The sequence below is a fragment of the Schistocerca cancellata genome, chromosome 2 (genome assembly GCF_023864275.1).
Source record: "Schistocerca cancellata isolate TAMUIC-IGC-003103 chromosome 2, iqSchCanc2.1, whole genome shotgun sequence".
NCBI lineage: Eukaryota > Metazoa > Arthropoda > Insecta > Orthoptera > Acrididae > Schistocerca > Schistocerca cancellata.
In genome coordinates this window covers 336,389,561-336,417,286 of record NC_064627.1, presented here as the reverse complement: position 1 = coordinate 336,417,286, position 27,726 = coordinate 336,389,561, and the positions used below count along the sequence as shown (strand labels likewise).

The window sequence follows — 27,726 nt, the reverse complement described above, 5'->3', positions numbered from 1 at the left end:
GGGCAGAACGGAGGTCCGATGCTGATATTAGGTGGTATCGCATGACTTATCACCTCAATAAACAAGGTGGCTCAAATGGTTCAAATGGCTCTGAGCACTATGGGACTTAACAGCTGTGGTCATCAGTCCGCTACAACTTAGAACAACTTAAACCTAACTAACCTAAGGACAGCACACACATCCATGCCCGAGGCAGGATTCGAACTGCGACCGTAGCAGTCGCGCGGTTCCGGCCTGCGCGCCTAGAACCGCGAGACCACCGCGGCCGGCAATAATCAAGGTGTGTAGACTAATCGGAAGTGCGTGCTATGTTTTATGTCTGTATGGAAAATTTTACAGACACTTTAAGTAATGAAAATAAAACTCTGATCGGAGGCATTACATTGACATTGCAGAAACTGTTAATATGGGGGACTTGAGCATTTTCAATGAGCTAGAGCAAATGGTTATTCAGCTTATTAAACGTTGTTAAATGAGAAGGATATTGTACTCCAGTATATCTGAAAATGTTGTTGTTGTTGTTGTTCTGGTCCTCAGTCTGATTTCAAGCAAGTCTCCAAGCTGCTCTATTCTATGGAAGCCTCTATATCTCTGCATGACTTCTGCAACATGCATCCATTTGAACTGGCTTAACGTAATTAAGCCCTCTAAGCTCCACAGCTCCTCACAGTAAAATAACTGAAGTTCCCTTCATGGCTTTGGATGCGTTCTATCAAATGATCCCTTATTTAGTCATATTGTGCCATAAATTTCTCTCTCTCTCTCTCTTTTTTTTCAGTTCGATTCAATACCTCCTCATTGTATTCGATCTACCCATCCAATCTTCAGCATTCTTCATTACCACACTCGAAAGCTTCTACCTACCTCCTTTCTTAACCGTCTATCGTCCGTGTTTCACTTCCACACAAGGCTACAATTGTTAGCGGACAAAGACAAGGCCATTGCAACCGTGGTCGAAACGTTGGTTCCTACGCAACTATTTAAGGCTACACTCCATTCCGTTCAACCGCTTTCGCAATTCCTGGAATATGGTGGACAAACTAGAAAGATTATATTTCTTCTCCCTGAACTTTAAATACTTTTCCAGATCTCTCCTTGGGTTCCTTAACAGCTTGCTCAGTGAACAGAATGAATAGCACCAGGGATAGACTACAATCTTGTCTCACAGCCTCCTGAACTATTCCATCCCTTTCATGTCCTTTGATTGTTATAACTGACGTCTGGTTCCTGTAGAAGTTGTAAACTTGTAACTTTCAGCTTCCTGTATCTTATCCCTGCTACCTTCAGTCAGCGTTACCAAAAACCTTCGCTAAGAAGACAGACCTCTCACCGAAAAAGAGGAGTATTGAGTCTTTGACAGATACACACACACAAAGAAAGAAAACTAGCTAACTTTCGGAGTAATCCTTCGTTGAGCTAGTGATTATTAAAATATTAGAGCCACAGAAATCCACCATAACCTGCAATCCTTACTGAAATCGAATAGGCCCTTCCCAGAACCTCTCCCCCATCTCCCCCTCCCCCCTAACGCACAATCCCCCATACACCCACCTTCTACGTACTCTCCAAAATCCACAAACCCAACAGTCTTGGACGCCCTATTGTAGCTGACTATTGTGATTCCACTGAACCTCGCTGATGAGTCCATCTCCCTCCCCAAAAGAATGATCCCCCGTTGTGTGCGACTCCATTGAAAGAATTTCCGCCTTTTTTGACCAACACTTCCAACTAACTGATCGAAATCTAGCGTCCCATATCAAAGATACTAAGAATTTCCTTCACTGATTCTCAGTCATTTCAAGCTCCTTGTCTCCTGTATTCCTACTCGTCACTGTGGATGCCACCTCAATTTAGACCGACATTCCTGATGCCCTACGCTTTCCTACTATTGTCACCACATCTCCCAACGTCCTTCAGACTTCTAGCTCACTACCTCACCTTACACATATTCCCAACTGTATCCTAACATGGTACTACTTTTCCTTTCAAGGAAATGTGTACAAACAAATCAGTGGTGCAGCTATGGGCACCTGCATAGCACCCTCCTTTGCCAACCTGTTTATACGCCATCTAGAGCAACATACCTACCCTCTCAAAACTTCCAATCGCAAGTCTGGCTAAGGTTCACTGATGATATATTCTTGATATGGACTCAGGGACAAGAAACCATAACGTCCTTCCTTCACAATCTGAAGTACCTTCTCTCCCACGTACTTCACCTAGTCCTCCTCAACTCGACGTCCCACTTTCCTGAACGTTGTTATCTACATCTCTGATGGCTCTGTCCACACCCATGTCAATATTGCTCTCATACAGCCTCCCATATCAGTAAAGAAGGGGTAGTGTCTTTGACAGGTAATAGAACAAAATCATGTGTCCAACGTTCGAACATAGCCAGTGCTTAAATTCTGAGTAAAAATCATCAGCAATGGCTGCCGAAGACTTCCGGCATAAAGAGTCACCCTCGTTCTGACAACAGCCTTGTCTTCACCTCTGTCAACAGAGGTTCAGGGTACTCTCTTTCTCTTGGTGCAGTGACTGCCCCTAAAAGGTGGGAGCATCAGCAGTGGTCAACATAATGAGAATGCAGAAGGCAATGGAAAATACTCCAATAAAGACACATCATGTGTATTCACAGGACATGTCGCCTGTAATTGGAAAAAGTGTCATGATCATCTCTCCATTGGCAAAAGATTGCGGGTTAGTTCCCCGTTATAAACTCCTGTCTCAGTCTCTTCGTCTCACAGTAGCACTTGTAACCTACATCCTCAGATATTTGCTGGATATATTCCAATCTCTGTCTTTTTACTTACTTCAGTCTAAGTAGAAAGTATATGAGGATGTTTGTAACGGGTAATTCAGTATCAGGGGGCACTGGAATGCGGTTGTACGGGAAGGAAAAGAAAAAAGGTTTACGAGAGAATATGGGTTTGGCAGAAGGAATGAAAGAGGAGAACGACTAATTAAATTCTGCAATACATTTAATATGGGACGGGGTGGCTAGTCCCCCATTGGGCATACACCCAGGTGGCGGTTCGGGGAAAGCCTCCAAATATGGTTGCCACTGGGAAATCTACCTGGGGTTGAACAAAATTAGCAACATACGCGGCGCCTGTACTCCAAAGAAGCGACCAGCCAAAGGCGTCTGTATTCTATGTTAGGAGTGGCCTTGAAAATTAGATAGCCAATCCGTGGTGATAATGAACCAATGAGGAGGACGAATAACGAGAATGAACACAAATCAAAATAGCAACTGAATTAACATCTTAGTTGCGGATGACGAAATAGTCGAAATTAAGGAATTCTGCTACCATGGTGGAAAAATAACCCATGTCTTACGAAGCAAGGAGGACATACAAACATACTAGCTCACGAAACATGGGGATCCCTGGCTAAGAGAAGTCTTCTAGTATCGAACATAGGCTTTATGTATAGGAGAAAGTTAGTGAGAATATACGTTTGGAGCACAGCATTGTATGGTAGTGAATTATGGACTATGGGGAAACGGGAATAGATCAAATGTCTTAAGATGTGGTTACATAGAACAACGTTAGAAATTGGGTGGACTGATGAAATAAACAATGAGGAGCTTCTCTGCAGAATAAGGAACACATGGAAAACACTAACAAGAAGTGACAAGAAGGTGGGACATTAGTTAAGACGTCAGAGAATAGTTTTCATGCTACTAAAGAGAGCCGCTGAGGATAAAATCTATGAGAGAGGAAGAGATTGGAATACAAGCAAAAAATGACTGAGGAATGGATTGCAAGTACTACTCTAAGATGAAGAGACTGGCACGGGAGAGTAGTTCGTGGCGGGCTCTATGAAACCACTCAGAAGGCTGTAGTTGCTAAGAAAAAAAATTAACACTAAAGATGTGTCAGTATACATACCGTGTAAACTGACTCGTTTCACGTTATTTCGATAAAAGAATCATGAAACATTTAAGTAAATAATTAACAAACCAAAAACTTGCATGGTGATGCTGAGTGTTTTTCGTGAACGTCGTGGTGCCTTTTATGAAAGATTAAACTCGTAATGGGCAAACAGTCACACGAGCACACTACCTCATTCTCCAAACGAGGTTATATCGTGACATTGCTCACAGTGAATTCTTCCTCTTTCTTGGCGTAAAGAAACCTTTGCGTGACAGGAGTTTCCGGAGCGACGAGGAGGTGGTTCTCGAAACACAATGTTTCCTGACCTGCCCATAGCCAGAAATCTACAGTCAATGTATGACACAGGTAATCGAGGGTTAGAAAAAAATTGTCTCAGTGAAGGGTTCATATGTAGTGAGACATCCACACCAAGTTCCACGGTTGTAGCGTGATATTTTTTTTGGAAGGTGATAATTGAAGATCTATGAGTACACAAGTAAGTGTGAGAGTAGGCGGGGAATAGAGATGTGACCGTGGAGAAACACTGGATGACAACGGGAAGGCTGCTGCGTGTTTCCCGGTAAGGACATGGCGCAGGCCCGCACCCGCACCGCGTTCGCTGGCCGGGGTAATCACGCCGTGACGTCAGGTGATGGATTGGCCGCCGGATTGCGTCTGCAGCGCGCACCCACCGCGTCGGCCTAAGGCAACGCGGTCTGCCGTGGCTTCTCGGCCGGGCGCGGCTGTCTGAATAGGCTCTGCCGCTGCCGCTGACAGCTCTGTTCCGTCGCGGCGCCGCTTACACCGGGGCTGCGCGGACAACGGCAGCTACAAATGACCACCTGCACAGTTACCCTACCGAGCTTTACACAAAGCCTCGTCCCTTGGAATCAAACTCGGAACTCCAGGTACAGTTACAAAACACAATTGTTAACAGGAAGACAAGTATTCACGAGGATAGTGCGACGAGGTATAGAACACCACGGACTATCTGCAGCGTGACCACTGTTGCGGCTTTCCCAACGTTGAACTGTAAAACAATGACCACGGAAGCACAGACCATGCCTACATAATATATCTACATCTACATCTACATGATTACTCTGCAATTCACATTTAAGTGCTTGGCAGAGGGTTCATCGAACCACAATCATACTATCCCCCTGCCATTCCACTCCCGAACAGCGCGCGGGAAAAACGAACACCTAAACCTTTCTGTTCGAGCTCTGATCTCTCTTATTTTATTTTGATGATCATTCCTACTTATGTAGGTTGTGCTCAACAAAATATTTTCGCATTCGGAAGAGAAAGTTGGTGACATTTCGTAAATAGATCTCGCCGCAACGAAAAACGTCTTTGCTTTAATGACTTCCATCCCAACACGCGTATCATATCCGCCACACTCTCTCCCCTATTACGTGATAATACAAAACGAGCTGCCATTTTTTGCACCCTTTCGATGTCCTCCGTCAATCCCACCTGGTTAGGATCCCACACCGCGCAGCAATATTCTAACAGAGGACGAACGAGTGTAGTGTAATCTGTCTCTTTAGTGGACTTGTTGCATCTTCTAAGTATCCTGCCAATGAAACGCAACCTTTGGCTCGCCTTCTCCACAATATTATCTATGTGGTCTTTCCAACTGAAGTTTTTCGTAATTTTTACACCCAAGTACTTAGTTGAATTGACAGCCTTGAGAATTGTACTATTTATCGAGTAATCGAATTCCAACGGATTTCTTTTGGAACTCATGTGGATCACCTCACACTTTTCGTTATTTAGCGTCAACTGCCACCTGCCACACCATACAGCAATCTTTTCTAAATCGCTTTGCAACTGATACTGGTCTTCGGATGACCTTACTAGACGGTAAATTACAGCATCATCTGCGAACAACCTAAGAGAACTGCTTAGATTGTCACTCAGGTCATTTATATAGGTCAGGAACAGCAGAGGTCCCAGGACGCTTCCCTGGGGAACACCTGATATCACTTCAGTTTTACTCGATGATTTGCCGTCTATTACTACGAACTGCGACCTTCCTGACAGGAAATCACGAATCCAGTCGCACAACTGAGACGATACCCCATAGGACCGCAGCTTGATTAGAAGTCGCTTGTGAGGAACGGTGTCAAAAGCTTTCCGGAAATCTAGAAATACGGAATCAACTTGAGATCCCCTGTCGATAGCGGCCATTACTTCGTGCGAATAAAGAGCTAGCTGCGTTGCACAAGAACGATTTTTTCGGAAACCATGCTGATTACGTATCAATAGATCGTCCCCTTGTAAGATCAAATTTTCTAATGAATAAAGTCAATAAGACTCCTTCCAGTTCTGCAATTCCTACATTTCACTTTCGTCAGTTTTACTGCTGAAAATTTATTTCAAAGGCTTTCACGTTCACCCTCTACTATTTTACTTTTCCTTTGTACTTTTTTCTTCACTGTATTGTCTATCAATTTCATTTCGAAACTACACTGCCCACCTGTCAAAATTCCAAACAAACAAATTTTGCATCGCAGACCACTGCAAGACGTGCAGGAAAACTATCATTGAGGATCTGGAAGGTACCAGCAGGGATGCGAACCCATATTGACTTTAGTGGTGTGGCCATCTGGGCTACTTTCGTTGGGCTACGATCCATGGTGCGACAGTAAAAAAAAAAAAGGTTCAAACAGCTCTAAGCACTATGGGACTTAACATCTGAGGCCATCAGTCCCATAGACTTCGAACTACTTAAATCTATCTAACCTAAGGACATCACACACATCCATGCTCGAGGCAGGAATCGAACCCGCGACCGTAGCAGCAGCGCGGTTCCGGACTGAAGTGACTAGAACCGCTCGGCCACAGCGGCCGGCTGCGAACTGTCCAATCGATTTGGTCCCATAGATTCTCGACTTGGTTTAAATCCGGGAAATTTGGTGGTCAGGAGAGTACGGTAAACTAATGCTTGTGCACTTCGAACCACACACGTTGGCTATGAGCTGTATGACACGTCGGGTTTCCCTGCTGCTAGATGCCATTGTGCCAAGAAAAAGTAAACTGCGCCTTGTCGTAGACACAATCCTCAAAAATCCATGCTTACTTATGTTGATTCATCGTGCCTTTCTGAATGATGGGGTTACCTAGGAAATGCCACGAAGATGTTCCCTAGACTATAATGCTCCCGCCTCCGGCTTGGACCCTTATGACGGTTACTGCAGTCTCATATACACCGACGATCATGTGTCTCATGGAGTATAAATCAAACAATGGAAAATCCATGTTGGAATGTAACAATGTTGAGCCGTGCGTGGCTCATGTTCGCGCCATCGCTCGTGCGGTACCTGATGTGTGTTCTTTTTATCGTATAGTAAAGCTCCGGTCTGTTTGGCCAATGTATATTTTTTTACAAAAATCATCGGCCATCACATAACTTTTAATAAGAATGCTGAAGGGACGGTACACAGAATTTGCAAGTCCTTCATTAAGCTAATAAAGGCGTATTATTAATGAACAGTTGGATTTTCGTGAAAAACATTTTTATGATCTCTTTTACGAAATTCTGTGAACATGTATGTACTCTTTTGTTCGGAAAATCATAGGACCCAGTTGTATCCATGGCAGAAATGTACCTTAGAACAGCACGTAAATATTTATATCACAATATTAAACTTCCAACTAGAAATATTATTAAATTTGACTCCATCTTCAATAAATCAGTTTTATGTCATTTAAAAAGTGTATGTAATATCATAGCACTCTGCAGCTAATCATTCCATTATTACATGTATCACCAGTGGCAAATAAAGTTAATATAAGACAGACAGACTGAATCTAGCATAGGTGTGTAGTTGCAGTCGAGTGACAACTCACATATCGATATGATGCTGCAATGCCAAAGACCTTCACAACATCGTTGACTTTGAAACCACTGTGGTAGTACCACCCTAGCCCATAGAGGACCCACTGAGTATACACCGTCTGTAAAGTTATTTTAATTGATATTTTATACAATATTGAAGTAATTCCGTGGTTGTAAAGAGATATTTTATACATAACTATGTTAATGTTATTATTGTACTTTGTTTTTTTTTTCGTTCTGACGATTATGTGAACCCGTTTTACACTGATTGGTTGACGTGAGGCAGAGGCAAAAGAGGTAGGCGGAGCATTTTCCTATTTAAGCTGGCACCAGTTGACATCACAGCAGCTAAGAAGAGTGCTCCACTCACCATCTTAGAAGGATGCCATGGGTGTAACAAGTCTTATTGTATTTTATCTTTATATGCATTTTGTCATATTTTAATGTCAATCTAGTAAGGTTTCTATTGTTTTCTAAATTGGATTACAGGTCTGATGATGGTCTACATCTACATCCACATCCATACTCCGCAAGCCACCTGACGGTGTGTGGCGGAGGGTACCTTGAGTACCTCTATCGGTTCTCCCTTCTATTCCAGTCTCGTATTGTTCGTGGAAAGAAGGATTGTCGGTATGCCTCTGTGTGGGCTCTAATCTCTCTGATTTTATCCTCATGGTCTCTTCGCGAGATATACGTAGGAGGGAGCAATATACTGCTTGACTCTTCGGTGAAGGTATGTTCTCGAAACTTTGACAAAAGCCCGTACCGGGCTACTGAGCGTCTCTCCTGCAGAGTCTTCCACTGGAGTTTATCTATCATCTCCGTAACGCTTTCGCGATTATGAAATGATCCTGTAACGAAGCGCGCTGCTCTCCGTTGGATCTTCTCTATCTCTTCTATCAACCCTATCTGGTACGGATCCCACACTGCTGAGCAGTATTCAAGCGGTGGGCGAACACGCGTACGGTAACCTACTTCCTTTGTTTTCGGATTGCATTGCCTTAGGATTCTTCCAATGAATCTCAGTCTGGTATCTGCTTTACCGACGATCAACATTATATGATCATTCCATTTTAAATCACTCCTAATGCGTACTCCCAGATAATTTATGGTATTAACTGCTTCCAGTTGCTGACCTGCTATTTTGTAGCTAAATGATAAAGGATCTATCTTTCTGTGTATTCGCAGCACATTACACTTGTCTACATTGAGATTCAATTGCCATTCCCTGCACCATGCGTCAATTCGCTGCAGATCCTCCTGCATTTCAGTACAATTTTCCATTGTTACAACCTCTCGATACACCACAGCATCATCTGCAAAAAGCCTCAGTGAACTTCCGATGTCATCCACCAGGTCATTTATGTATATTGTGAATAGCAACGGTCCTATGACACTCCCCTGCGGCACACCTGAAATCACTCTTACTTCGGAAGACTTCTCTCCATTGAGAATGACATGCTGCGTCCTGTTATCTAGGAACTCCTCAATCCAATCACACAATTCGCCTGATAGTCCATATGCTATTACTTTGTTCATTAAACGACGGTGGGGAACTGTATCGAACGCCTTGCGGAAGTCAAGAAACACGGCATCTACCTGTGAACCCGTGTCTACGGCCCTCTGAGTCTCGTGGACGAATAGCGCGAGCTGGGTTTCACATGACCGTCTTTTTCGAAACCCATGCTGATTCCTACAGAGTAGATTTCTAGTCTCCAGAAAAGTCATTATACTCGAACACAATACGTGTCCCAAAATTCTACAACTGATCGACGTTAGAGATATAGGTCTATAGTTCTGCACATCTGTTCGACGTCCCTTCTTGAAAACGGGGATGACCTGTGCCCTATTCCAATCCTTTGGAACGCTACGCTCTTCTAGAGACCTACGGTACACCGCTGCAACAAGGGGGGCAAGTTCCTTCGCGTACTCTGTGTAAAATCGAACTGGTATCCCATCAGGTCCAGAGGCCTTTCCTCTTTTGAGCGATTTTAATTGTTTCTCTATCCCTCTGTCGTCTATTTCGATATCTACCATTTTGTCATCTGTGCGACAGTCTAGAGAGGGAACTACAGTGCAGTCTTTCTCTGTGAAACAGCTTTTGGAAAAGACATTTAGTATTTCGGCCTTTAGTCTGTCATCTTCTGTTTCAGTACCATTTCGGTCACAGAGTGTGACATTTTGTTTTGTTGCACCTACCGCTTTGACATAAGACCAAAATTTCTTAGGATATTCTGCCAAGTCAGTACATAGAACTTTACTTTCGAATTCATTGAACGCTTCTCGCATAGCCCTCCTCACACTACATTTCGCTTCGCGTAATTTTTGTTTGTCTGCAAGGCTTTGGCTATGTTTATGTTTGCTGTGAAGTTCCCTTTGCTTCCGCAGCAGTTTTATAACTCGGTTGTTGTACCACGGTGGCTCTTTTCCATCTCTTACGATCTTGCTTGGCACATACTCATCTAATGCATAATGTACGATGGTTTTGAACTTTGTCCACTGATCCTCAACACTATCTGTACTTGAGACAAAACTTTTGTGTTGAGCCAACAGGTACTCTGAAATCTGCTTTTTGTCACTTTTTCTAAACAGAAAAATCTTCCTACCCTTTTCAATATTTCTATTTACGGCTGAAATCATCGATGCCGTAACCGCTTTATGATCGCTGATTCCCTGTTCTGCGTTAACTTTTTCAAATAGTTCAGGGTCTGTTTGTCACCAGAAGGTCTAATATGTTATCGCCACGAGTCGGTTCTCTGTTTAACTGCTCAAGGTAGTTTTCAGATAAAGCACTTAAAAAAATTTCACTGGATTCTTGGTCCCTGCCACCCGTTATGAACGTTTGAGTCTCCCATTCTATATCCGGCAAATTAAAATCTCCACCCAGAACTATAACATGGTGGGGAAATCTACTCGAAATATTTTCCAAATTATCCTTCAGGTGCTCAGCCACAACAGCTGCTGAGCCAGGGGGCCTATAGAGACATCCAATTACCATGTCCGAGCCTGCTTTAACCGTGACCTTCACCCAAATCATTTCACATTTCGGATCTCCGTCAATTTCCTTCGATACTATTGCACTTCTTATCGCTATAAACACGCCTCCCCCTTCACTGTCCAGCCTGTCTCTGCGGTATACATTCCAATCTGAGTTTAGGATTTCATTACTGTTTACGTCTGGTTTCAGCCAACTTTCTGTCCCTAGTACTATATGGGTGTTGTGACCGTCATGTGATATGACCGAAACCAGTCACCTATGTTCTTGTAGCATACATAGGGCGATGAAGGCTGAATTTTAAAAAGAATTTTTTTTAAATGTTTGATCGCTGTTCCAAAAATGTTTATTAAAATTGTTCTAATGACTTTAGACTGCTTAGATTGAAGATTTATAAAATATTTTAGGGTGACACCTCCAGAAGAACCTTCTATGTCAATTTCTTACTTAGGGCTTGTGTTTTGGATTTTGAGAGTGGCCTTCAGCCGATCTAAAGCTAATCAAAGGAGGTCGATTAAAGTTTTGAGTTTTTTCGTCCATGTTGAGTTCAACTGACAGCAACCTCATTTGGCCTCTTTCTACAACCTTATCCGCTCTGGCCTGCTAGTCCAGGCGTTTCAAATATTATGAAAAGGAAAGTTGCTACTCACCATATAACGGAGATGCTGAGTCGCAGATAGGCACAACAAAACACACAATTTGGGACTCAGCATTTTCGCTATATCGAGAGTAGCAAAATTCCATTTCATTTAAAAAGGCCACCTGTTATCACTCAATATAAGTCCAGTTGCAGTATTAGGGTACAAATTCCAGCCGTTGTCGCCGATGAACAGGGTCTCCATGGCTGCATGAACGAGGCGCCTGCTGTGGAAGCCCGTACGCAGCAGCGATCGCTGAATGATCGTTGAGAAGATACTGTTGCTAGCCCCTTGGTTCATCTGCGAGATCAGTTGCTCAACACTTGCCGGTCTATTCGCTCGTACACACCTCCGCAGCCGTCGTTCACACTGTCCTCCATGACTGTGGTGCATCACAGTCGCGCCAGCGCCGGTTTAGGATTGCGTCATTTTGCCATGCGCGGTATACTTAAACTCCTGCACCTAGCGAACTGTTTACAAATAAAGCCCTTTCCGAAATGCTTCCACTCTTACGGGTATTTCGTGACATTTACTGCCCAGTGTGTGTTACATCACACGTCTCAGCCCATCTACGTTATTTGGGGGATTTTTTAATGTCAGTAAGTATCTCCCTGTGTACGGCTATTTAAGAGTGGCAGATGTCATCAAGGCCCAGGGAGGGCCAACACCATATTGAATTCCAGCATTACCGATGGAGGGCGCCATGAACTTGTTATTTTCAGCCATTTGTCTGGGTACTTTTGATCACATAGTGTATTAGTGGACATCAATATGGCATGTGTCCACCATAGGCTTTTATGACAGATTGAACTCTGCTGGAGACACGTTCAATGAGGTGTGTGAATGTCTGTGGAGAAATGGCAGCCCATTTTTCCTCACAACAAGAGAAAGTAGTACTGTTGGACGCTGGAGCCTGGAGCGAAGTCGACGTTCTGGCTCAACCCGAAGGTATTCAGTTGTGTTCTGGTCGGAACTGTCGACAGGCCAGTACATTTTACGAATGTTATTCACCACAACTCACTGTCTAATGGATGCTGCTTTATGACAGAATGTATTGTCATGCTGATATAGTCATCATCTCCGAAGTGTACCTCTACTATATGCACTGCTGCAAAATGTGTTCGTATCATTAAGCATTCAGCAGTTTTGTTGAGCGCAATGTGGGCACTACACCCCAACCACGAAATAAATCTCCGTACCGTGAATTTCATGGCTAGGGTGGGTCCCCATACACCACTTCATCGTCCGTACTTCACTTTTAGCACTACACGTGTTGGAAGGCAACGTTCTCCTCCATCGGATTGCCGCAGGGTAGAGCGTGATTCATGACTTGAAATCACTGGCTTCCAGTCGTCCAGTGTCCAGTGGCATCACCCTTTACCCCTACTCAGGCGTCACTTAGCTTTGACTACAGAAATGATGATGATGGTGTTTGGTTTGTGGGACGATCAACTGCGCGGTCATCAGCGCTGTACGAAGTCCTAATTGCTACACAGTCGAATATTTGACATAGTCCAGTCTAGCCATTGTCACGAACGATGATGATGATGATGATGATGATGATGATGATGATGATGATTGAATGATGAGGACAACACAAACTCCCAGTCGCCAGGTAGAGAAAATCTCCAACTTGGCCGGAAATCGAACTGGGGACCCAAAAACAGACATGGTACTTGAGTATTTGCTCGACAAGTCTACCCCATTCTTTTTAACGCTCTACGCGCAGTCACTGTGATAGCTGACTGTTAGTAGCACTTTGAAACTCACGAGTGATTCATTCCGCTGATCTAATGTGATTATTTTACAGCCAACCCCTGCGGCTCTCGACGGTTATTGTGAGTCAATACGCGAGCTGTGACTGGTCTTTGTTAAGCAGTGCGAGGGGGTATAAAAAACGGAATAATTTTTTAAAAGCCATATATTTTCAAATTATTTACGGAACAATCTTATCCCCTTCAAAATACTCTCCACTACAACTAATACATTGCCCCTCTGGTGCTTCCACTGTTCGAAACATTTTTTGTCGTCATCTTTAGAAATGGCTCATAGCACCTACCTAGTTTTTTTCCCGTGTCTTCTTTAATATTGGAAAATCGATGACCTTTCACTCTCCTTTTCATGCGTGGGAGTAAGATAAAGTTGCAAAGAGCCAGGAGCGAGAACCAGGTGCGAGAACCAGTCCCCTGTCTGCCACAAATCTGGTCTTTTTCGATTAACACTTTTGTGTAATATTCTTACAACTTCCAAATAAAAAGTTTTATTTTCGTCGATTCGGGCCATTGATGGACGTCCAGAACGAGATTTGTCATTAATCGACATGTCGCCATTTTTAAATCAAGCAGACCACTCGTATACTTGAGTTTTTCTCTTAGCGTCATCTTGGCAACCTTCTTTTCAACATTAAAACAATTTCAGCGGAATTTTACGGAATAGAAAACGAAATTTCATGGCTGCACGTTGTTTACTTAAACTTTACATCATAAAAGAGGAAACAAGAACAAAAAAGCGCTAGCAAAAACAATCCCTGCAGGTGAACAGAAGAAACCAGGTCGACAACACAGACGGCACTCAGCCTGCCCATCAGTTGCGCTATACGCGCGTAGCGGCAGAAATGCATACTACACGAGCTTCGCCCACGACAGTGTTATTGCGTTTTATTTTGTATTATTTTATTTCTTTTTGTGTATGAGTACTCCCTCGCAGATGCTCCTTCGTATTTCCACTTCACAGTCACATTACCGACAGCTTCAGTGAGGTTCAAATGCTGATGATGGCTTTGTTACTCAGGTGAGATTCAACGACTAGTCCACTTTCGAATAATGAACTCTCCTGACTCATACATTCTGCTGTTACCGCATATCTACTGACAACACAAACCCCCCCACCCCCCCGGCCTCCTTTTACACTGGTGAGTCCACCTCTCGTCGCATCTAGTGCTTCATTTCCAATTACACAGTGGTCTCTGGATACTTTTGACAGGATAATGAATGTACCACTCTAAAAATAGAAGGTAAACATCTTCTTCCACAACTAAGTTGGACACTTTGATACGCGGTACATTCTCAATAAACATTAATTATGAGAGAGAAAATTTCGCATTAGGATTTTGAAGCAATAAATATTTTAACTGTTTTAATACTGTCCTTGACCTTGACTATCAAGTGCTTATTTTATTATCTCCATGTAAATACTATACTCAATATCATTTCTTATTTGTTATGCACCTTCTAGTCTTCGTCTGTCCCTAATATTTCTCCCCTCTCCATCCTGAGTCACGTTAAGAATTTATGAATGCCGTAGCCGGCGTATCAGTGACGTGCTCCCAGTGTCGGTTAAGGCATTCCGCAGACTACTTTCCTCTCCCGTTCATTTTAGCTCTTCACATCGTCCACTTAATATGTAATATTCCTCGGTAGCACCACAAACAAAATGTTTAGAGTTTCTTGTCTCTGGATTTCCGATGATTCACGTATTATTTGCAAACACTGTTGTGTTCGAGACGTATACTTTCAAGAACTTCCTTCCTACTTTCATCTCGGAATGTAATAACAGTATAACGCTATACCTAAACGGGCTTTCTTCATCTGTACCACACTACTTCTGGTATCGTCCTTGCTCAGACCAACCTGTCAGATTTAGATTCATAGGTAGGAGAATTCATTAATTTATTCCGCTATTGTGATGTTGACAATTTTGATGTTAAACAAACATTATTCTCCTTTCCACCACTCATTATCTTCTTCGACTATACCCTCTTTTATTCCCAACTCTTAATCTGTGCTAAATATAACGTCCATTTCTTTCAACACGTCACGTGTGTCTCAGCCAAAAAAATTATGTGGACTGCTATCATTAGCTCAGGTATATGCTGCCAGTCCAGCTTTATTAAAATAAGGCTAACTCTCCGTCTATTGGTCCTGTCGGGCCATTCAGTATAAATCGACTGCAGCATCATCCTCTGACCATTGCATCATTCAGATATGGTACAGTCTCCCAGCCGTTGTCAGCTGTGTGGACCATGCTGCCGTTGCTTCTCACTAGCTCCACAGTTGGCTTCACCAGAGTGTTGGCACCCAGTTTAAAATCCTCCCACCAACCAAATCAAAACTAGCCTTCCACGTACGTGTCAGACACATTGAAACTTGAGCTATGTATGTGGACTGGTACCTTTATAATTCTATCCAAAACTTCTTCACTTCCTTCAGAGTTTCTTCAACGTGCACGTAAAACAAAATTGGTGATAAGCTAGAACCCTGCCTTATACTCTATCTTGAGCCTCCAATAACGTCACTCGTGCTAAGGTTTTGTAGATATAAATTATTCTTCTCTGTCTCTCTCTCTCTTCTTCAGTCTCAAAATTCTATGGACCGTGAACATCATATTTCACGTGAGATTTGCAGAGGGTTTTCTCTAGATACACAAATGATACAAAGCTGCCTGCTTTTTCACTTAATCTTTGACAGTCATTTTTGCTTCTGTGGTACCTTTTTCATTCCTGAAGGCTTGATCTGTTGTAAGCTGTTACTGCATAGCGGTCTATACATGTGCTGAGTCGGGGAATGGGTGTGTATTTTCGGCAAGATTTTTTTTAGTATGTATGTAGGGTATTGAGTTTTGAGGTTATTGTACCACACAAACAGTACTGATAAAAGACGTATGTACGAAAAAAAATGGTTTGGAACATTTGTGGCACACCTTGCATGTAAGGTGCCATGTTTAGCGGTCCATTGTTTCTCTACTGCTACTTTAGTACGCGATACAGTTACTGCTTTACGATCTGCATCAGGATTCCTTTTCTTAAGTAGTATGAACAATTTTGGAAAAGTTTCTGAACTTATTAATAGAAAAATGACTTCGTGATTCACACACTGGACTAAGAATCTACACCCTTCAATTGTGACAATTCGCATAGCTGTTTATCTCCCCACAGAGTTAAGTGTCCAACACTGTTTATTTATAGGTGAATAAGGACAAAAACTATTTCTAAAGGCCCCAGACTGCAGGAATAAAGGACTATTGATGTCGATCGTGTGTAGTTGGGCAGGACGATTTATATAGTACAGTACTCATAAAGAAACGCTGAACTGCTAGTTTGCACCTAACACGCATTGTGTGACGGAATGTGCCAAACCATTCACTTCTTATATTAGGAAAATAAAAACTTTTTTTTCAAAACTGCGTGCCAATATGGCGTAGTAATCTCAAAAAGCAACACATTTATTCTTTTTATTAAAAGCAAAATAAATTCTGGCAGAAAAGGCTTAATGTTGTTTTTCATTCTTTTTAGAAGATCCTCTAAGTCCTTCTAACTTTAGTATCGGTATCTGTTCTTCTTCTGATATTCTCTTTCACTTGGGTCGCCATATTGTTGTAAAAATAAAATAGAATAGAGATATGTTGATTCGTTCTCCCTTTCGAAGATTGGTTTGAAGCAGCTCTACATGCTGGTCTATCAAGTGCACTCTTCATCTCTGCTTAAGTATTGCAACTTTCATCCATTTGAACCTTTCTTACCATAGTCAAGCTTTGGCCAGCCTCACCTAGTCCTCCCCATCCCCCAGTCCCCATTACCAAACTGACCACCACCTCAGTATGTGTCTTATTAAACGACCCCTTCTTTCGTAATAGCTGCACTGTAATTTACTTTTTCTGACCAATTCGATTCATTAGTTACCAAATATACCTACATAATATTCAGAATTCACCTGTAGTAACACATTTCAGAAGTTTATGGACAGATGTATAATGAGTCGAGTAGTAAGGAATTGTGAGGATAGCCTGCAGGATTTGCCTGCAATTGTGAGGATTGGGCTGCAGATTCCTCGACTTGCGCCATAGGGTGGTGGGGTTTCGGGTTCCGCTGGATAGGTCAGGAGTCCACTACACGCAACAAGCGGCTACACGGGTAGCAGGGGTTGTGTGGCGTGGGCTGGGCGGTTTTTTAGGTTAGATGGCCTCGGGCAAGTGCAGAAAGGGCAACAGCCTCAACGGGTGCGGGGCAAAGTCAGGACATGCGGGGACCAAGCAGCAATCGGTATTGTAATTGTAAACTGTCGAAGCTGCGTTGGTAAAGTACCGGAACTTCAAGCGCTGATAGAGAGCACCGAAGCTGAAATCGTTATAGGTACAGAAAGCTGGCTGAAGCCAGAGATAAATTCTGCCGAAATTTTTACAAAGGCACAGACTGTGTTTAGAAAGGATAGATTGCATGCAACCGGTGGTGGAGTGTTCGTCGCTGTTAGTAGTAGTTTATCCTGTAGTGAAGTAGAAGTGGACAGTTCCTGTGAATTATTATGGGTGGAGGTTACACTCAACAACCGAGCTAGGTTAATAATTGGCTCCTTTTACCGACCCCCCGACTCAGCAGCATTAGTGGCAGAACAACTGAGAGAAAATTTGGAATACATTTCACATAAATTTTCTCAGCATGTTATGGTCTTAGGTGGAGATTTCAATTTACCAGATATAGACTGGGACACTCAGATGTTTAGGACGGGTGGTAGGGACAGAGCATCGAGTGACATTATACTGAGTGCACTATCCGAAAATTACCTCGAGCAATTAAACAGAGAACCGACTCGTGGAGATAACATCTTGGACCTACTGATAACAAACAGACCCGAACTTTTCGACTCTGTAAGTGCAGAACAGGGAATCAGTGATCATAAAGCCGTTGCAGCATCCCTGAATATGGAAGTTAATAGGAATATAAAAAAAGGGAGGAAGGTTTATCTGTTTAGCAAGAGTAATAGAAGGCAGATTTCAGACTACCTAACAGATCAAAACGAAAATTTCTGTTCCGACACTGACAATGTTGAGTGTTTATGGAAAAAGTTCAAGGCAATCGTAAAATGCGTTTTAGACAGGTACGTGCCGAGTAAAACTGTGAGGGACGGGAAAAACCCACCGTGGTACAACAACAAAGTTAGGAAACTACTGCGAAAGCAAAGAGAGCTTCACTCCAAGTTTAAACGCAGCCAAAACCTCTCAGACAAACAGAAGCTAAATGATGTCAAAGTTAGCGTAAGGAGGGCTATGCGTGAAGCGTTCAGTGAATTCGAAAGTAAAATACTAGGTACCGACTTGACAGAAAATGCTAGGAAGTTCTGGTCTTACGTTAAATCAGTAAGTGGCTCGAAACATCATGTCCAGACACTCCGGGATGATGATGGCATTGAAACAGAGGATGACAAGCGTAAAGCTGAAATACTAAACACCTTTTTCCAAAGCTGTTTCACAGAGGAAGACCGCACTGCAGTTCCTTCTCTAAATCCTCGCACCAACGAAAAAATGGCTGACATCGAAATAAGTGTCCAAGGAATAGAAAAGCAACTGGAATCACTCAACAGAGGAAAGTCCACTGGACCTGACGGGATACCAATTCGATTCTACACAGAGTACGCGAAAGAACTTGCCCCCCTTCTAACAGCCGTGTACCACAAGTCTCTAGAGGAACAGAAGGTTCCAAATGATTGGAAAAGAGCACAGGTAGTCCCAGTCTTCAAGAAGGGTCGTCGAGCAGATGCGCAAAACTATAGACCTATATCTCTGACGTCGATCTGTTGTAGAATTTTAGAACATGTCTTTTGCTCGAGTATCATGTCGTTTTTGGAAACTCAGAATCTACTATGTAGGAATCAACATGGATTCCGTAAACAGCGATCGTGTGAAACCAAACTCGCTTTATTTGTTCATGAGACCCAGAAAATATTAGATACGGGCTCCCAGGTAGATGCTATTTTTCTTGACTTCCGGAAGGCGTTCGATACAGTTCCGCACTGTCGCCTGATAAACAAAATAAGAGCCTACGGAATATCAGACCAGCTGTGTGGCTGGATTGAAGAGTTTTTAGCAAACAGAACACAGCATGTTGTTATCAACGGAGAGACGTCTACAGACGTTAAAGTAACCTCTGGCGTGCCACAGGGGAGTGTTATGGGACCATTGCTTTTCACAATATATATAAATGACCTAGTAGATAGTGTCGGAAGTTCCATGCGTCTTTTCGCGGATGATGCTGTAGTATACAGAGAAGTTGCAGCATTAGAAAATTGTAGCGAAATGCAGGAAGATCTGCAGCGGATAGGCACTTGGTGCAGGGAGTGGCAACTGACCCTTAATATAGACAAATGTAATGTATTGCGAATACATAGAAAGAAGGATCCTTTATTGTATGATTATATGATAGCGGAACAAACACTGGTAGCAGTTACTTCTGTAAAATATCTGGGGGTATGCGTGCGAAACGATTTGAAGTGGAATGATCATATAAAATTAATTGTTGGTAAGGCGGGTACCAGGTTGAGATTCATTGGGAGAGTCCTTAGAAAATGTAGTCCATCAACAAAGGAGGTGGCTTACAAAACACTCGTTCGACCTATACTTGAGTATTGCTCATCAGTGTGGGATCCGTACCAGATCGGGTTGACGGAGGAGATAGAGAAGATCCAAAGAAGAGCGGCGCGTTTCGTCACAGGGTTCTTTGGGAACCGTGATAGCGTTACGGAGATGTTTAACAAACTCAAGTGGCAGACTCTGCAAGAGAGGCGCTCTGCATCGCGGTGTAGCTTGCTCGCCAGGTTTCGAGAGGGTGCGTTTCTCGATGAGGTATCGAATATATTGCTTCCCCCTACTTATACCTCCCGAGGAGATCACGAATGTAAAATTAGAGAGATTAGAGCGCGCACAGAGGCTTTCAGACAGTCGTTCTTCCCGCGAACCATACGCGACTGGAACAGGAAAGGGAGATAATGACAGTGGCACGTAAAGTGCCCTCCGCCACACACCGTTGGGTGGCTTGCGGAGTATAAATGTAGATGTAGATGTAGATGTAGATAGCCATGCACGTGGGCGTCGAAGAACGTGCAAAGAAAGGAGGAAGTTTAAGAGGTAAAATCATTCTATATTCTGTGGTACGGGATACAATTAGCGCACCCTAGAGACAGGATGTTAGCCGCCAGTCAGTCGAGTCAGTCAGAGGGGCTATACTGGTCGATCGTTACGGACAAAATTGTAAAAGTAGGAAAGGGGCGGGAGCGGGAAGATAATTTTTAAACTGTTAATAAATTAATCCCGATGCTTCTTACACTGACAGCGGCTTGCGCTATTAAATTATGTAATGAATAAAAATTAGAGAATTGTTAATTTTCGGGAAAAAATTGAACAGGGGAAATAGAAAAAGGCATGGTGACACTTCCGTATCAGTCATCACATATCTGTTTATTGTCAGCGTCTCACTTTAGTACAAAGCACACGAAAACCTCCAGATACGACTTCCTAACACTTAAATTAATATTCTACAGTAATAAATTTCCGGCGTATACGGCTGATGAAAGTTTCTCGGGTCTCCAACCGGATGGTAGCGTTAATACATCGCGACGTTTCGGGAAGTGCCATACTACCCATCTTCTGGCGAAGTGTCGCACTGACAACCACCTACTTTCAGTGCAACGGGGAATTCTTCGAGGAGATCGACGGTGTAACCATGGGTTCCCCACTGGCTTCGGCGGTTTCAAACCTCTATATGGAAAATTTCGAGGAGGTTGTCCTTCCAACTGCTTGACAGAAACCAAAGCACTTCTTCCGCTATGTCGATGACACTTTTGTCGCGTGGGCGCATGCCAGACAGGCGTTAGATGAGTTTCTGGAGCACCTCAACAGCATCCATCCGAATATCAAATTTGCGATGGAAATGGAGAAAAATGGATGCCTCCCCTTCCTTGTCATACTAATTAAGAGGAAGGCAGTCGTTTCACTAGGCCATACAGTGCATAGGAAGAAGACACACACGGGCCTATACCTTCGTGAAACAAGCTGCCACTATCCAGCACAAAGTACTGACTACCATGGTATATAGGGCGCGTGCCATGTGCGACAAAGGCAGCCTACAATCCAAGCTGCAACACCTGCGGGAGGTCTTCCGCCAAAATACATACAGCGAAACGCAGATCAACAGGGCGCTAAAAAGGAAAATAGAAGCAGTGACAACCCCAGAAGAAAAAGACAAACGACTCGCGTTCCTTCCGTACGTGGATCCACTCTCGGCCAAAATTGCACGACTTCTGGGCAATTACAATATCAAAACTGTTTTCCGCCCACCACCGAAAACGAGGGAGCTCCTAGGTTCTGGAAAAGACCCGCTGAAGCTTAACACGCGAGGAATATACAGTATCCCACGTGAATTCGGAAAACAATACATTGGTCAAACACAGCGCTGTATGTCCAAACTCTGTGAAGAACATATCAGATGTGTGCGGCTAGGACTCACGGAAAAATCGGTAGTAACAGAACACAGCATAAAGCAAGAACGCAGTTTCAACTTCGAAAACGCGAACGTGCTGTGCCGAGCATCTGGCTTCTGGTAAAGTATTATCAAGGAGTCTTTCTAGGTCAATTTTTTTTTAGCGATGGTCGCCGGACTCGGCTATTCAATTGATGATGCCAAATTAAACACCTTTCAGCCGTCAATTTTCAACCTTATTTTATTAGGCAACTGTTTATCTAAGAGTCAGCGGGTGATGTTTGAAGTGGTCACTGTAGCAAGTAGATATCTTCTAATACCGGAACTGCTGGACCCTGCTTCGATCACAAGTGAGTTAGATTATTCCTACACGTCGGTCAGGGGCCTGAATATGCCACAGTAAAGTGCCGAAACTGGTTGCCTAATAAAATAAGATTGAAAATTAACGACTGAATGGTGTTTAATTTGACATCATTATTATCAAAGAATCCCCAGAAACTAGGATTCAGGACAACCTGGTCAACAACAATGAAGGATACCAACTAAGCGCAGCGTGGAACCCTGTCATAGCGGCAATCTGTCAGGAGCGCGCCCGCCAACATCCTCCGCCGCAGACGCAGACAGAATGCCAATACAGAGAGTCGAATGCGGCCTTCCGTGGCAGATGCTACCCTCGCCACCACGCGCCCACGTCCGGACCGTCGAGCCTACCGAGGACTAGGGGAGGGGGAAGATCACTCGTGTAAACACCCCGCTCTCCGCCAATTTCGATACTTCGCCAGAAGATGGGTGGCCCGACACTTCCCCACTTCCCCAAACGTCGCGATATATCAACGCTACCAACTGGCTGGAGACCCGAGAAACCTTCATCTATAAATTGCAGTTTTTAGAAACACTTCAAACTGCCCATATACTTTATTCACACTCTAGTCTGGTCATCGTCATTTCTTTGTTGTCTACAATTTCAAAACATGTTTACTATTTTGAGCATCCCCGTTCCTAATGTAATACGGCCAGCGTCGCCTGAATTAATTCAATCGTCTGAATTAATTCATCTACATTGTATAACATTTGTTTACATCTACACTTAAATATAAATGTAGATGTAGAAGTATAACATTTGATTATGTCTCATTGGTATTCATTTTATGACTTTACCTGAACACATTATCTCCGTCCGAACAGGCCTTGGAAGGACCAGAGGTACCGACCAGCCGCTGTGTCATTCTCAGCCCACAGGCGTCTCTGGATGTGAATATGGAGGGGTATGTGGTCAGCACACCGCACTCCCGGCCGTATGTCGGGTTATGAGACCGGAGCCGCTACTTCTAAATCAAGTAGCTACTCAGTTTGCCTAACAAGGGCTGAGTGACTTCGCTTGCCAACAGCGCACGGCAGACCGGATGGTCACCCATTCAAGTGCTAGCCAAGCCCGACAGCGCTTGATTTCGGTGATTTTGTAAGTAGGCCGTTTATGTTTTCTTATTGGCAACGTTACGTAGCCCTCTGTATGAAAATCACTGGCTGTGCTGTGTGCAGTCTGTGGTTAGTTTGCATTGTTGTCTGCCATTGTAATGTTGGGCAGGTGGATGTTAACAGCGCATAGCGTTGCGCAGTTGGAGGTGAGCCGCCAGCAGTGGTGGATGTGGGGAGAGAGATGGCGGAGTTTTGAAATTTGTAAGACTGGATGTCATGAACTGCTATATACATTATGACTTTTGAACACTATTGAGGTAAATACATTGTTTGTTCTCTATTAAAATCTTTCATTTGCTAACTATGTCTATCAGTAGTTAGTACCTTCCGTAGTTTGAATCTTTTATTTAGCTGGCAGTAGTGGCGCTCGCTGTATTGCCGCAGTTCGAGTAATGAAGATTTTTGTGAGGTAAGTGATTTGTGAAAGGTATAGGTTAATGTTAGTCAGGGCCATTCTTTTGTAGGGATTTTCGAAAGTCAGATTGCGTTGCGCTAAGAATATTGTGTGTCAGTTTAAGCACAGTCATGTACAATTTGTCAAAGGGGACGTTTCAATTTGACGGGAACCGGTGTTACCACTGAGGCAAGGCCGTTGGCTCAATACATTATCCATTCCGCTCAACTGCTTCTCAGAATCCGTTTTCATGCAGTTCTTTAACTTAAACGTTGAGTCCCTTTGAAAATTTCTGCTTGGTTTCGTCTACTGAATGCATAACTCGCATTACCAAAACGGGTGGGGGGAGAGGTGTACTTTATGCCCACGTGAAAAAATTAAAAAGAAACATTAATTTGTTAATTGCTGTTGACATATATTGTAAGTAGCCTGTTTGTATGTTGACAGCGCTATAGACTGTGTTAATATCTCTGACAGCACTCTGCGCCCTTGGCAAGATATTCTGTGGTTGGGTGGACTAGGAATTAGCGACAGGATAGGGAAGTGTATGGACATGATATTCTTAGTGGAGACTCTGTGTTCGTAGGGCATGCATCGTAAAGTGAGACGAAATGATGTGTTCATAAGAAAATATGCAAGGAAATGTATGAGGATGGATGTATGATTGATAATGTTTGGGCAGTGGAATTATTGACAACTATATAATTTTTGGAACTGGATGTCACATGAATATGGTAAAATTTTCTAAATAAATTGTTTGCTGTGAAACTTCCTGGCAGATTAAAACTGTGTGCCCGACCGAGACTCGAACTCGGGACCTTTGCCTTTCGCGGGCAAGTGCTCTACCAACTGAGCTACCGAAGCACGACTCACGCCCGGTACTCACAGCTTTACTTCTGCCATTACCTCGTCTCCTACCTTCCAAACTTCCAGACGAGGTACTGGCAGGAGTAAAGCTGTGAGTACCGGGCGTGAGTCGTGCTTCGATAGCTCAGTTGGTAGAGCACTTGCCCGCGAAAGGCAAAGGTCCCGAGTTCGAGTCTCGGTCGGGCACACAGTTTTAATCTGCCAGGAAGTTTCATATCAGCGCACACTCCGCTGCAGAGTGAAAATCTCATTCTGGAAATTGTTTGCTCTTCAACAAAATCGTTCTTTTGGTAACAATCTTCCTCCTAATGGAGTCCACAGTAGTTAGAATCCTTTTATTTAGCTGGCCGCTGTTGCTACTTTCTGTATTCAATGTAGTCCGTGTTATGAAGATTTTCTGAGAGGTAAGTGACGGCCTTGCCGCAGGGGTAAGACCGGTTCCCGTCAGATCACCAAAGTTAAGCGCTGTCGGGCTGGGGTAGCATTTGAATGAGTGACCATCCGGTCCGCCGAGCGCTCTTTGCAAGTGAGGTGCACTGAGAATGTACCTGATTGAGAGGTACAGGTTCCGGTCTCGGAAACTGACAACGGCCGGGAGAGCGGTGTGCTGACCACATGCTCCTCCATACGCGTATCCAGTGACGCATGTGGGCTGAGGATGACATGGTGGCCGATCACTACCGTTGGGTTCGGACGGAGTTTAATTTAGTATAACAGATAAGCAAGCATACTTTTATAGAATTTGTCGATTTACATAAAGCTTTTCACGAAACTGGCTGGAGTACTTATTGTAGCAGGGATACGAGATTTCTGTCTGAAGTTATCAGAGCCGAAGGTCATGAAAAGCAAGTAGTAGTTGAGAAGAAAATGAGACATATATGTTTCAATTCGGACTTGGCAGCGGGCGATGGTTATCCTCGATTGTAAATTGGTTTAGTTTGCATCTGTATTCCATCGCATCCCCTTGAAATTAAGTAAATGATTTTCATCTAAATGTTGTGTGTTCCTTAGAATCCACGCATGACAAAAACAGCGTTGTGTCTTCCGCGCCAGTGTAATTCAGTGTGTGCCATTGTATGGCTGACGTTAAGGTAAGTCCAGGAGGAGTATTGCTCTGCATGCTCCTGGCATGCTCTGTGCCCAAATGATCTGTTGGCCGCGCGGGATACCCGTGTGGTCTAGGGCGTATTGTCACGGTTCAAATAAATGGCTCTGAGCTTAACTTCTGAGGTAATCAGTCCCCTAGAACTTAGAACTATTTAAACCTAACTAAGCTAAGGACATCACAAACATCCATGCCCGAGGCAGTAATCGATCCTGCGACCATAGCGATCGTGCTGTTCCAGACTGAAGCGCCTAGCACCGCTCGGCCACTCCCGCCGGTTGCCACGGTTCGCGCTTCCCCCGTCGGAGGTTCGAGTCCTTCCTGGGGCATGGGCGTGTGTGTGTGTGAGTGTGTGTGTGTGTGTGTGTGTGTGTGTGTGTGTGTGTGTGTGTGTTTATTGTCCTTAGCGTAAATTAATTTAAGTTAGATTGGGCCGTGTGTAAGCCTATGGATCGATGACCTCAGCAGTTTGGTCCCATAGAACTAACCACAACTTTCCAATCTCTCGGCTCGAACTTATTTCCCCATTTATTTGTGTATGTGCCAATAGTTTGCACCTATGGATTGTTATAATGATGGTTGAGTAATATTTACACTTGTCAGCACTGGCCTTCTTTGTAACTGGAATTGCCGGCCGCTGTTCGAATCCTGTCCCGGGCATGGATGTGTGTGGTGTCCTTAGGTTAGTTATGTTTAAGTAGTTCTAAGTCTAGGGGACTGATGACCTCAGATGTTAAGTCCTATAGTGCTTAGAGCCATTTGAACCATTTTGTAACTGGAATTACAGCAATCGTTTCCGAAGCCTGGGGCTACTTTTCGTGTATCATAAACAATTAAAATCTGAATTGAACTTAGCCGCATATTAACAAAACAATAAAAAAGTATCGTAGTTACAACGTGGTTTGAGTTTCTTTGTAAAGAGGAAGAAATCTTATTGTCTCTACGTGACATATCCCCGTGGGCGGATAAAGGCGAGAGGTGCGATGACGTTTTGCTGCTGGCAACGTAAGCCGCAAACCCTCTCAATCACTTAGCGGTGGTCCCGCTGAGGCCGGCCTCATCGGATTGCGGTGCTCCTCCGGCCAGCTGAAAGGCGCTCGCCGACAGGAGCGGCAGCCGGCGCTCCACAGCCTGCCTCCTGCTGCCGGCTGCCCGCAGCACTCAGCGCCAACTCCGGCGCCGACAGCTTTCATCTCCGGCGCCGCAGGGTCCGGCCCGTCCCGGCCGCCGGCACATAATACCGGAAACGGCGAACAAAGGCGGCGCCGGCCGATATCACATTTCTTAGGCCGCGCACCGGCGGACCTCCTTTCTCCGGCTGACCCTGTGTACGAGCAGCCGCGGACAAAGGGCCGCGACGCCGTCTTCTCCGCAGCCTCCGCGAAGAGGCGGAGGCGTCGGTGGAGCGGCCGCCGATACCGCCACGCCACGACGCGTATCGACCGGACACGCCCCGCGGACGCAGCGGCCGAGCGTGGCTCCCTTACCGCTGTTGCTGTGTCTATAGCAGCACTTACAAGCTCGCCGGTCAAAGTATTACTCACTGCCTCGTAGGGTAACTGGCCGCTGTAGGTGGTGGGGCGCTAGCACCAGTCAGTCATATGATCCTCCACTACCGACATAAGGAATATCCACGTGAAATCTCTCTGATTTCCAAATGTGTTTTAAAAACCTATGGGACTTAGTGCTTCTTAGACTCCGGTAAAGCCTATGGCACTGTCATCTACATCTACGTGATTGCTCTGCTATTCACAATAAAGTTCCTGGCAGAGGGTTCAATGAACCACCTTCAAGCTGTCTCTCTACCGTTCCACTCTCGAACGGCACGCGGGAAAAGCGAGCAATTAAATTTTTATGTGCGGGCCCTAATTCCTATTATTTTATCGTGATGATCTATTCTTCCTATGTAGGTGGGTGCCATTGTATGGCTAACGTTAAGGTAAGTCCAGGAGGAGTATTGCTCTGCATGCTCCTGGCATGCTCTGTGCCCAACTGATCTGTTGGCCGCGCGGGATACCCGTGTGGTCTAGGGCGCCTTGTCACTGTTCACATAAATGTTTTCGCAATCGGAGGAGAAAACTGATGATTGAATTTTCATGAGAAGATCCCATCGCAACGAAAAACGCCTTTGTTTTAATGATTGTCACTCCAATTCACGTATCATGTCTGTGACACTGTCTCCCCTATTTCGCGATAATACAAAACGAGCTGCCCTTCTTTTTACTTTTTCGATGTCATCCGTAAGGCCCACCTGATGCGGACCCACACCGCACAGATACTCCA

The 27,726-nt window shown here is 44.1% G+C and overlaps 1 non-coding gene across 1 annotated transcript; it reads left to right on the top strand.

Moving 5' to 3' along the window:
* Nucleotides 1-24,450: 24,450 nt before the first annotated feature.
* On the top strand, nt 24,451-24,525 carry Trnas-cga (transfer RNA serine (anticodon CGA)). The gene has a single exon. It is a non-coding gene; the product is annotated as a tRNA-Ser (tRNA).
* The last annotated feature ends 3,201 nt before the right edge of the window (nt 24,526-27,726 follow it).